Source organism: Camellia sinensis, chromosome 8 (assembly GCF_055761805.1).
Source record: "Camellia sinensis isolate YWXY chromosome 8, ASM5576180v1, whole genome shotgun sequence".
NCBI lineage: Eukaryota > Viridiplantae > Streptophyta > Magnoliopsida > Ericales > Theaceae > Camellia > Camellia sinensis.
Window position 1 is genome coordinate 163689218 of NC_138968.1, and position 13549 is coordinate 163702766.

General features: G+C 39.9%; 1 long non-coding RNA gene across 1 annotated transcript; it reads left to right on the forward strand.

Moving 5' to 3' along the window:
* The first annotated feature begins 1152 nt into the window (after nucleotides 1-1152).
* Nucleotides 1153-3168, forward strand: LOC145796735 (uncharacterized). Its single transcript, XR_014337230.1, has 2 exons — nucleotides 1153-1330; nucleotides 1627-3168. It is a non-coding gene; the product is annotated as an uncharacterized LOC145796735 (long non-coding RNA).
* Nucleotides 3169-13549: the final 10381 nt, after the last annotated feature.

The window sequence follows — 13549 nt, forward strand, 5'->3', positions numbered from 1 at the left end:
AATAAAAGAAAATACTAAGCGAGTTTAGATTTGGATTTAGGTTTTATATGAAATAAGAGAAAATACTGTGCCGGAAGGGTGTATAATATAAATATACACTATTTGTATACGGTCCGGATCAGTTCTAATCCTAAATCATAGGGTTCAATCCGGAACCGATCTGTGGATTACGGATTTTTGATTTTTTAATCCGGAACCAAACAATGGATTTAAAAAACCAATTCAAACCTACCGGATTGGACTGAACCGGATTGGATTACGGATTTTACGAATTCTTTACTTAGCCTTAAAAACTAGCATGTGAATATTAATGCTGTTTAATAAATTTGGATGTTGCACATTTTAAATTTGTTTGTTAGCTTAATTTCACTTTTATTCGCTAAATTATCATAAAAATTTTAAATTTAATTTTAAAATATCAATTTGTTAGTTTCTGATTTTTGATCATGAGATCCGATTGACGATGATTGTACATGTCAATAACCATTGAAACTCAATTTAATGGGTAAAAATATAATTTTATAACGTGAACAACTGAATTTATACAACCAAATACTCTTTCGAGTGTTGTTTGTTCAAAATAGTAAGAAAAGCAAGTATTTTTGTGGTATGGATTAAGTTGTTCAATTTTATTATTATTTTTTAATCAAATTAAGCTTTTAACAATTATTGATTTGTATAACCATCTCCAATTGGATCACATATATAGAAATTAAAATTTTCAAGAACTAAATAAATGAAAACGACTGTTTAGGGATTAAATAGGAAACAAAATAGTGATAGTTTGGGGGCCTAAATCATTTGGTGTGGAATAGTTTCTGTATTATCTTTAAAATGGGAAATGTCAGATGTGGATAAATACAAGGTCATTGCATAAAGAATGGATTGTAGAATGTACATATTCAATTGTGTTTTGATCATATTTTTGTAATTATACATATCCATATATTTGCTGCGATATTTTTCACATTTTTTGTTGGTAGAAACAGATGTTGTATTTCACATGTTGGTTACAAATTTTTGGTTGCATATGTTAGAATCCCGGATCAATCTATTATGGAGATTATTGTTCCTTTACCTTCCTAATGGAATTGTTCAAATATATTTGCTCAGTTCCTTTTCACTTTAATGGCGCCAATTTTTTGGGTGCAGTTTTAATAGGATGTTATAAACCACCAACCACTGGAAAATTCGAAGAGGTTGGGTGACAGATCCAGCGAATGCGAACCTGCCGGAAATCAAGATTTCTCTACAGGTTCTGGAAGTGTCAACCCCAAATTGCCAAAAATTAGGGACCCACTTGACTCGGATCTTGAAACCACCAATTCGGGTGAGTTGAAGTCCTTAAGTGATCATGACAAAAAATAAAGAAAAAAGAATTCATTGAGTGATCCTTTTAAAATGGTGTCCAATTCGGTTTTTAAACAAAAACTTCCTTGCCATTATGTGAAATTAATGGCAAGGAAGAAGAGTTTGAGGTTCCTTCAAACATCTCTGGGAAGGGTTTTCTTCAATGGAATCATGTTTTAGTGGGGCCTATTTCTTTAATAACTCAAAATTTTAAATGTTCAACAATAAGATTTGCTCACTTCTGTCACTTAAATGGCACTAATTTTTTGGGTGCAGTTTTAAGCTTATGTGATAAACCAGCAACAAGTGGCGACAATCTGGAGTCTGGGTGACCAATCCAATGCATATGAGTGTACTGCACATCCAACTTCCTCTACTTCAGGAAGTATATTATTGAAATTGCAGGAATATGGGGACCCACTTGGCCCAGATCTTGAAACAATCAATTTGTGTGAGTTGAACTCCAGGACTGATCTTGTTAAAACAGTGTCCAGTACAGGTTATAAACAAACACTTCCTTGTCATAATGTAAAATTGAACAGTCAAGGAGAGTTTGAGATTCCCTTAAACATCTCAGATAAGGGGTTTCTTCATTGGAATCATGTTTTAGTGGGCTGTTTCTTTGACAATGACAAGAAATTTGATTTTCATCTACTGAAGTTATGGGCTGAGAGTTCGTGGAAAGACGATCTCCTGGATGTTCATTCTCTTGGTGAAAATGGGTTTTTCATGTTCAAATTTAAAAATGAGAATGTTGTTGACTGCATTCTCAGTGAAGGTCCTTATTTTTTGGGAGAGAAATTAATTAATTTTAGGAAGTGGGAACCTGGGTTACATTTATCAACATTTGTTTTCTCTTTTTTTCCAATTTGGGTCTAGTTCTTCAATGTCTCTCTTGAACTGTGGACAGAGGAGGGACTTTCTTTTGTTGCAAGTGTAATTGGGAAGCCTCTGTTTCTGGATGAACCTACCTGATTGAAGAGCCGGTTGACTTTTGCTAGGGTGTGTGTGGAGGTTGATGCTACTAAGAAAATCCCAAACTCATTTAAGATCAATTTGGGGTACTGTGAAACTTATGAAATTAAGGTTGAAGTCTCGTGGAGACCTTGGAGCCAGAGGCATGATGTTTCTATGGCAATTGGGGAGGCTTCTAACTCTCTCCCCTCCGGGGCTGAGGATAAAGGGAAAGAAGTAGTGGAGGATAGCACATTTGCATCCACTTCTATTATGTTTGATGTTCTTGATCAACTAACGAGCATGGAGGGACCTAGTGGTGACAACACTGACAGGATCCTTATGCCTCGTCCATCCTCACCTACAAATCTTGATGTCCTAGCTTCATGTGCTCCAATTGTGGAGAATTCAAGGGGGCAGAGAAAGAGTAAGGGAGAGGATAAATTATTTTCTTCAAATAAAGCCAACCCAAGTGGCCTTGTGGAGATCGAAATCATGGGTACAAATGAAGAGGAAATTGAGGGAAATCTGCCAACAGAATTGGTTGAAACTCTAGTGAAAAAGGAAGATGAAGGACTAGTCTTAGGGGAATACGAATTGTAGCAGTTGCAAATCTTTTTTTATCAAGCCAATTGAGTCATGCCCAAAGCCTTCAAGTAAGTTTACAAGTTCAAAGAATGGTAGCCTAATAGTCTATGTTGTGTTTATGTATTTTTTTGTGCTTATCCTCTCAAGTTGTGAGAGGTCTATTGTTTTCCTTTCCTGCCGGGCATGAGAGGTTGCTTATATGCTCACTGGAGGACCTGTCTTGAGCTTTGTCGTTTTATATATTTTTTGTAATAAAATCTCACGTACCAAAAAAAAGCGATGTCTTGATTTGGAAGCATTTTTTGTTGAGTTTGACAGACTGGTGGACCTAGAAATACAACCTTTATTGATAACACTCTAGTACACAAAACACTTGTACACAATCACACACTAATACACTTCACTTATTCACTCACACATATATTCAAGCACTTCACACTTTGTGTCTTCCTTACACAAGACCTTGAGACACCTCACACTAGATAGTGCTTGAGCACTCACTTTGGACCCACTCTTCTTTCACTCAATTGTCCAATTGCCTAGTACATGTACTCATCTCATATTTATACTAGTTGAAGAACTTTCTAGAATACACCATACTTTGCCTACACTCTAGAACAATCTAGATTACTCTAGTACATAGTAGAGCTTTCTATTCTTCTGTAAAATATTCTAGAACCTTTTGGAACTTTCTAGATTTCTCTAGTTTTCTCCAAACTTCTTTAATGTTCTAGAACATTCTAGGATATTTTAGAATCTTTCGAATTTCTCTAGGTCTTTCCAAAATCTTCTAGATCTTTCCGGAGTATTCTAGATTCATGTGGAAACTTCTAGAATATTCTAGAGAGAAGATTCTAGAGAGTGAAAAAAGTTAGTGATGACTCTCAACACTCCCCCTCAGCATTAACTCTTATTTCTGGATTATGTAACCATGCAACATTGTTTTAGAAACTCTTCGAGGACATATTTGCACCCTGGGTCTCTGCCACGATAAATTTTTTCCTCAATCTCTTCCAGTAACGACTTCTTCTATTTGAAGTGATGATACACTACCACACACCTTATCCTTCCATGGAACACCAGGTCCTTGGCTGAATATACAATCTCAATCCTTGGGCTTAAGTACCGAATGCCAAGTCCGACTCTACCTTAATGCAATACCTTCCTCTTTCATCATCTTTCTCCAATTGTTAAATTCTGTTGTTTCCTGAAATGTTATTGGCTCCTTTATATTATCCATCTTAGCAAAGGTTACATCAACATACCTTAGATTGTGTTGACATTTCCTTGAAGATATTGATTGTTGTAGCTTTATCACTTCTTCAACTTCTTCTTCTTCTGTTTGCTCCCCCAATTTCTCTAGTAGGTGAGCTTCTGGATCTTTAAATGTTGAAGACTGAGACTCAATGGCAAGAATTGACTTATCTATGATAGAGTGTGCATCTACTTCCTTGGTAACTGCATTGCACTGGTTATGTATTCCTTCATCGAAGTCTATTTCCTTTTCTGAATCTACTTCAGTAACCACGAACATTGTAGGAGATGCTTCAAAATCACATTCTTTTTCAAATTCTGGCTCTTCTTCTAAGTAACCTGGTTCCACGGTTTCAAACATTGCACATGAAGCTTGGAAATCCCATTCTTCTTCACTCTCATCTTGGTAACCATTAGATGTTACCATATTACCTTCAATTGGCCTTCTTCTTAACCGACAATCTTTTGTGTAGTGGCCAATCTTGCCACATTTGAAGCATTTTATGTTGCGTTGTCCAAATCTAGTAACTCTTTAATCATTTTCATCATGTCGAACTCCCTGTGATGTCTCCGACCTCCGAACTAGTATATTATGTTATTTTAATAAGCCTAATTGCATGGTTGTGTGTTTACTTATGTGATTACATGTTTAATTTCGTAATTATCTGTTATTACATGGAATATTTGTTCGAATTGACCACTTAGAGACAGAAATTGAGAACCTAGACGGCTTCAGAAACTGAAATTGAATAGTGTAATAGACTAATTTGAATATTTAGAATTTTATGACAACCGTAATTAAAAATTTATTTGGATCAAAATAATTAGATTTAACTGATTGAATTAATTAGGATTGAGCCTAAATTATTTAACCTTAATCATACTTGATTAGGCTAAGCTAATCACACCATATAAATAGCTTTAAATAAGCTTATGAGCTGATATACACACACACACTTGGCCGAGTCTTGAGGCTGAGAGCGATCTTATGCTGTACAATCCTAAGATCAATTCCATGCATGTCTTCGCAGAATCACGCAAAACATTTTTCAAAATCTTTTAAGAAAACGACTAGTCGCTCACGCTGAAGACAATGTAGAACCAATTTGGATCAAGCTAGAATCCTTCCCAATACTCACATTAACAAACATGGTCTCATTCATTAAGGGCTTAGCATGCCTTTCTTTCTCTCTATTGATCAAACTTTTGCAAATCCCGAGGAATTCCTCCCTCTTTGTTTTCATCACGGTGTTCAAAAAGTTTTTGAAAAACTTAGGTCAATGCAATGATTTCAAGGCACAGAAAAGTAGGTGAAAAGCTCTGTTGTTTCATTCAAATCTTCTAGCACAACCAGCTTCAACGCAGAAACAAACACAAAAGCGTTAAAATCATTGCTGTTTCATTTAGATCCTCCGGCGCAACTGGCTCACAGACGTAAAAGAAAGAGTGTAAAAGACAAACACAAAACAAGCAAGTGACGCCCGAGGTAACACCCCCGAAATCACCCGACTCTAACACAATAGGACTGACTCGATACAACAAGACAGACTCAACTAACTCAGTACAAAAAGACTGACTCAATACAACACAACAAGACTGACCCAACACCCAATTCAGAAAGTACAATAACCAACATTTGCACATTGCTCAAAACAGTGCATGCCATCCACCATATCTGGAGTAAAATGAGCGTCATCCACAGGTGGTTCATCCCCAGATCAAATGATCACATTATCCCCCAAGTTCATTGATTCAGTGTCGATAGACCTTGCAGGACTTGGCGCGATGATATTTTGTGGCGAAGATGAAAACACTTGTTAGTGTCATGGCCAGCTTGTTGATGGAAGGCACAGTACTTGGTTGGATCATGCTTAGTTGGAAGGGGATCCAGGAGAGGCCGAGGCTCAAGGAGGTTGAGATGGCCTTGTCCTATAAGGATTTGGAGAGCTTTTGACAAAGTCATATAGAGGGGATTGAAGACCCTCCAGCCTCTGGGTTGGTACTTCAAGGTTTGTGAAGTGTTGGATGTACCAGCAAAAGGGTTGGCAGATGATGACTGGATTTGATGATCTCTTCCGAGTGTAGGATCGGAGCTAAAGGGGGTGTTTCTAGTACGACATCCCTTTTTTTGGCTTGCCCCTTGATTCAAAATGCCCCCAACTTGAGCGACAAAAGTGCCATCCACAGTCTTTGCAACAACTACAAGCACTTGCTGTTTATTCAGCCCTTCAGCCTTCGAAGCCTCAACAGCGCACTGAAAATGTTCATGGGGACCAATGCCTACCCCTACCTTGTTCATACCACTTGCCGCCACTTTGCTAAGGGATTGGGTCGCTATATCAGAGCGGAGCCCAGTTGTTGTCGACATGCCACCACCAAATCTGAGATGGCTTCAGGTTGGCCCTTTTCAATTGTCGTTTGCCCCAAGATCAAGGAGCCTTTTGGATTAAAACTTTTGGCCTGTGATGTGGTCGATGATGGAGCCAAAATTCCAAAGGCCAGATCTGCCACAATTCTCTACAAATCTTCAATCATGCTCACTAGCTCAGAAGTAGTGGGTTTATGGGTTTGAGATGATTGCGGTTCAAGTGCATCCACTATGCTTAAGCCCATGCTTTCTGGGATAAACACCTCAGGCTTGGGTAGATGGGTCGGGGTGTATATACTGGGGTTGTAGGTGGGTGGCTGTGTATGGTCAAGGTTAAGATATGGATGAGGTACTTGGTCATTGGGGTCTTGAGGTGGAGCTATCGTCAAGTTGTCGATGAGATTCTGGACCTCATGACGAAAGCGGTAGCAAAACTCGATGCCCTAGCCGCATTGCTAATGATACATATAGTATTTGATGGGGTTATGTCTGGCAGGGAGTGGGTTAGGGAGGGGTTGAGGATCAAGGGGTTTGATATACCCTCTCTCAATCAGGACTTCTAGTGCGCTGGTTAGGCTCATATAGAGGGGGCATGAAAATTCTGCCCTGAGCTCGGGCTAGGCTGGCTGTTTGTAGGTTAGCCTTGGCAAAAGGGTCGGCTATGGCAACTGTATTGGTTTTAGTGGGTTTAGGAACAGTGCTACCACCGACATTGGTATTCCCGGCAAAAACCCTCTTTACTGGTGCACTTGTTCTGGGAATAATCCCTCTGTTGAATGCATTCTTAATTTGAACCCCCAAGTCATGCAAACTTTCGAAAGTGAATAGCAGAACAACTATTAACTTTTGCAACATATCATGTTCAAGGTTCTGTACCACTATCCGCACTTGATCTCTCTCAGAAGGCCGATCTGTCATCTGTGCTGCCTTTGCTCTCCAACCTTGCAACAAATTCCACAAAAGGCTCTGTTGGGTTTTAGTGGGTTGCTTCAAGCTCTTGCACGGTTATTTCAACTTGGATATTGCAAGAATACTGATTGACAAAGACCTCAGCCAACTTTTCCTAGTTTTGCTTCACTGTATCCTCTAACTTGGCGTACCAAGTGGCTGCTACACCCAACAGGGTTCTATTGTACAGAGAGAGTTTCTGCGACTTAGTCAGACCCATCGGCTTCAGGACATCCAAGAAGAGCCGGATATGTACCATAGGATCTCTAGACCCATCGAAACGGTCAATGTACGGCATTTTGAATATGTCTAGAAGTCGTACGGCAGCCTTGGTGTACCCATCCTCAATATCAGAAATGGAGTTAAGGCCATGTGCCTTTTTGAATTGCTTCTCAAGGTTCGCAATTTTTAATGAGGGCGGGTCGAGCTCATTAATATCAAGGGAATAAGGCCTCTCATTAGGTTGCACCAGAGGTGTGAAAACCTGAGCTTGATCCAACCGTTCTCGAGGATCTGGACCCTGCAAATCTTCAGCTGGCAGAAGTGGGTCAAAGTTCGGCTGGGGTCCCGAGACTGGATGTGTGGTAGGTGCCCCAGATGGGCGTTGCATTTCGGTATTGGTCTCATCCTGCCTAGCGATTCCCTGGTTTAATGCCGCTATCATGGCCACAACTTCTTCCGAACTCTGTGCCATCACGGTCTGCTGAGTTTGAACAAAGGTGATGTGATTGGTGACTGCCAGATCATTTGAACCAATGAGCCCCGTCTAGACCTTCTTTGCCTCGCCTCTAGCGAAAGAAACACTAGTTGCTCTTGAACTGAATCTCTGACCTGACAAAGTCTAACAACACCAGTCCAATGTACCTGGGAGATATCGGAGCCTTCTGAAGCTATGGTTCCAAGACTATCTAGCAAAAGAGAAAACAGACAACACCTCAGTCTGATTTCACCATAATAGATATGAGCATAGTTGAATGACTGTGCTCTCTACTAAATTCTGCCCCAAAATCAGATACTAGACTCGCAACTGATATGCACATCCCTGTACAGTTTCACTGTAAAGTACATACTAGTTAAAAAAGAGCCAAAACACCCTTATGGTGGGGAAGGGTTTCCCTGTCCTAGTTTCGTCAGGAGCTAGGGTTCACTACGCACACATGCGATTTTAAACAATCCTGCATTCGGGGGAGCAACCTGTCCTAGTTTGGAACAGTCTCTAAGGCTTCCGATATACAACTAGGTCGAATGGTCAAAGAGGGTGCCTCGGTAAAACCAAGGTTTGTGCTCCCATCGTGGCAGAGCCTATAACCGGTCAGCCTAATGGCATGTTTTTCCAAGCAAGCCTTCGACAAACCATTCAGGAATAGCAGATGGCAAACACTGTGACTTAAGCGCACCAATGCAAATGCAATGCAAAAAAACACATAAGTGTAGATAAAACAATATATCATGAGTTCGAGTCAAGTTCTCTAAATCCCCAGCAGAGTCGCCAGAAACTGTAGACCATCCGAACTCACTTCGCGCGCCCCCCTTTTCAGAGAGGGTGCGAATTGGGTTCATGTTACTACAGTTCGAACTCCTGTCATGGTTCTGAATCTAATCTCACAAAGTGCAATGTAAGACTGATAAATCGCCAAAGAGTTCAATCTGGCAAATCATTTTGGAAAATCATATTTTGAATCAAATAATGCCACACTGGACTGCTTTGCCAGATTACAAAGTCGCCACCTAAATATTTTATTTTGGAAAATTTAGGAAACCCTGACTCGTGCCTAAGGCCATGTGTCCGTCATCACCAAAGTTGCCTCAGCTCGGGAACTTGGGTACGAGAGGGGAAGGTCCTGAAATGAGCACCCCCGTACACCCGATCAAAGGATCGGCCTCTACTAGGCATGATATGTTGGTTTATAAATACATGTGTTCTTATTCCGGTTATTAATCTAACATTACTATGTGATGCACACATCATACAAGTATAGACTAAATCACAAGAATTGGAACAAAATATCTCATGTTTGTTTTCGAAAATGGTTTGAATTTGCCACCCTCAAGTGGGTTTAGAAATGCAGATTTGCCACCAAACAAGGTGGGCTTAAAACATGATGATTTGTCACTCCAAGTGGGCTTAAAACTCACATTTTGATGAATTGTTCCAATTCAAGTAATGAAGCCTTCATCCACAGGCATTCATGCAGTTAATAACTTAAGCACATAGCCTCATGGCAAGCATGCTATCATGACAACACTCACACTCATGCAAGTATGCTAAAGCGTAAACACTTACAGTGTACTCCGAGCCAAAACAATAACTAGTTAGAAAAAATGCATGATCCTAACTATGTTAAGAATGCCTAATGCAACACATGCAAAAATGCAATTAATAGGCTCGGCTGTCTAAGATGGTATATGAATGCAACAATTTGATAACATGCTTTGAAACACATATTCAAATATGTATGGAAATACAATGCAGTTTATATGATGCGCCGAGTCCAGTGCATGCAAAACAAATGAATGATGCACGCATGGAAGCATAACGATGCTAATTGGAATATACCCTAAACTAACCATTCAAAAGAAGATAAGTAAAAGGAAGAAAGAAGTGGGGCTGGAGGACATGCATCACACACACGCACACTTATTACAACAATATGCCCTCGCGAAGGAGGGTCCGAATGAGTAAGAGCTAAGCTAAGCTACTTATTACAAACCAACTCATTAACTAGGCTAAGCTAATTGATTATTACAATACAAGACTTGAAATTAACTAACTATTCTAAGCTAATTAGAATATTACAAAGATGAATTAAATTAGCTAAGCACATTAGCTAATTAATTACAAAAAAAGGGCAAATTAACTAACTAAGTAAAGCAGTTAAAATGGCCTCAAGGGGAGGGAGATATGCATGCTTGGTTTGCTTAGCCCGGAAATGCATTTCCTTGCCATGAGTTGTCTCTGTTTGCACTCACGGTGACCTCAGAGCATCAAACACACTTTCAGGTTGTATCTGTCCCAAAACAGGAGCATTTTGGAAAATTTTGCCACAAGTGGCCGGCCGGCCACCTCAACTGGTCGGTAGGCTACCTCAACTGTCCGGCCGGCCAGTACAAGTGGTCGGCAGGCTAGTGCAAGTGGCCGACCGACCACTTCCCTTTCCAAAATCCCAATTTTGCTGCAACAGAGATCAACAAAGGCACAGCAATGCATTTGCATGAAAATGTGTGTGCAACTACTCTCCTTATCATTTCTCAAGCTTAAAAGAGCGTAGTGCTCGGCTCTCAAGCCACCAATCGTGCATCTTAATGCATGGCCAAAGAGTTAAGCTTGCACAATGTTAGTGAATGCACAAACAAGACTTGAAGAGTCTCCACCCTATGATGCATGATCAAAGGTGTCGGCGACCGAGAAACACAACACGTTTCATCACTTCGAGTATGAAACGTGCCACATTCCTTGTGTTTGGATTGACATCTGATCCAAACACAATTCAATGCAAACAACATGCTTATCTTTCAATGCTAAAGTGGCATGCACAAGACTCTACCATGTAAGCAATGCATGCAAGACATGTTAAGGGGCCTAGAGCACTAAAGCAAGTGAAGAACATTACACATGAGGTGTACACTATCAATCCCAAATGGTCAAACCAGCTATGGACAGACCTAGAATACTCCAAAATAGTGGCCAAAACACACTAAAACTTAGGCACAAAAAGCAAGAAATGCATGCTCATTCATTTGCTCGCAAGCAAGGCACAAAGCTTAACTTTCAAACACATTGAAAGAGTGATATATATGAGAGCATGATAGAGGTACAAGCACTGAAATCATGTGCCAAATGATGACATATCATGCAAACAACACAAGTATAGCATGTTAGACGACTTAAGCATTAAAACCAGTGAAGTACACAACACTAGGACTATGCAATACAATGCTCAATCGACTAAATCAGCCCTAAACAAACCTCATGCATGCTAAGACAGTGGTCAAAATGCTCTGAAATAATAGCATGAAAGACGAGAAAATGATGTTCATGCATTGGCTCATCAACAAGGCATGTGACACAACTCTTAAACACAATTAAAGAGCGATATACATAAGAGTATGATAAGGCTATATGCTCTGAAATTATGTGTTAGATGATGACATATCATGCAAACAACACAAATAAGGCATGCTAGAAGGCCTAAAGCACAAGACTAGTAAAGAGAACTACACAAGGAGCATGCAATGCATAGTCTAAACAACCAAACCCGCCGTGGACAGAGCTCAATTATGCCAAAACAAAGGTTAAAAACATGCTGAAATGGTAGCCCAAAACCTTAGACAAGCATGCATACATATTGGCTCATGATCAAGGCATAAAGCATAACACACAAAAGCTATGAAAGAGTGGAATATGTGAAAGTGTGACTATGCTATATACACGGAAATCATGTGAGAAATGAGGCTAAGGCATGCAAACACCACAAGTAAAGCGTGCAAGAGGCTTTGAAACTCAAAGCTAGTCAAGGCGTTCACACTACAACCATGCACTACAAGTCTCTCATGGCCAAGACCACTCAAAATAGAGCTAAGGCATGCTAAAATAATGGCTAAAATATGTTGAGATAGAGTTAACACAAGCTAGGATGATAGGCATGAAGCATGAAGCATGTTAGGCCAACAAGTAGGATTACACCACAAGTATAAGATGCAAGCAACCAATGACCAAACCAACCAAAAATAGAGTTATGGCAGATCCAAAAAGTCACAAAAACATGCTTGAGCTCAGCTTAAAGAAAGGAGAAATACATGCTCACTTAGTAGGCTAACAAGACATGTAAACAAGACAAAAGGAGAGGGGACCACCCTTTCCCATTTTGGGCCAAAAAATCAACTTTTTACCACTGAAATTTCTCTGAGTTTTAATAGTTAAAAGACCAAACAAGGGGTGATTCAAAAGCTTAGAGAGTTGGCTCAAGAGACTTAACAAGCCAAAGAGTAAAAGAGGGGAACCACCCCCCTAACCACACAAGGCTCAAACCAACATTTTCAAGTCTTAAAATTAGAGTTTTTGAGAGGCTAAAAATATCCCCAAAGTAGCATGCAAAGGTGGTCAAGCTATTAATCAAAACAAAGCTTTGAAAGGGACAAGTGCCTTACCCTTGAAGCACAACAGCAATGAGGCAACTTTAGCAACAATTTTGAACCAAAAGCAATCCAAAGACCTCAAATGATGCTCTAATGGATCTCAGCTCCAAAGTGAAGGTGTTTAACTAGGTGACTTAGTGCAAATGTGTGAAGAAAACACACTTTAAGGCTCAAAATAGCACAATATAGAAAGAGAGTGAAAATTCTAGAGAGAGAGGGAGATTTTTGCTCTGGAAAATCTGAACCCTCAAATAAGGGGATGGAGATCCCCTTATATAGAGCAAGCAAGCAAAAAGACTTGCTTGATCCCTTCATACACGTGTATGGAGGATGAGTTTCAGTGAGCCACAGCTGGCTCAAAAGATCTGAAAATATCTAAAAAAGAGAAAAAGTGGCTGCTGGCCAGTTAAGGTGGCTGGCCGGCCATTTCCTCTAGCCGACCGACCACTCCAAGTGGCCTACAAGGGAGAAAAGTGGCCGGCAAGGTCCTCTCCCCCCCCTAGGAAAGAGACAACAAAGTTTGGCCCAAAAACCAAGGCCAAAACACAAATTGTGAAGAGGCTCAAAGACAAGGCACTCAACCGAGATCCTCGAGCGCTCGAAACAAGCACAAACATGCGCAATCATCGCATGCACAAATGATGACGTCAAAGTCTTAAGGTCGGTCAAAAATGGGGTGTCTACACAGAGCACGAGTTATATCTTACTCACTTGTCCATTGAGCTATAGAGAGTCTAGAAGAGACTTCAGGATTGCATTCATGTGTAATTAAATGTTAGAGTGAGATAAATTGTATGATTACATGTTTTGAATTTGTACATGTGGACATATTTTATTTGTTGTGTTTATCATAATACAAGTTTTATATAGAATATGGTGAGGACAAGGGGAGATAAGCTAGATGAGGCAACCTCTTCAAGATTGAATAGAATGGAATGAATGATATAAGAT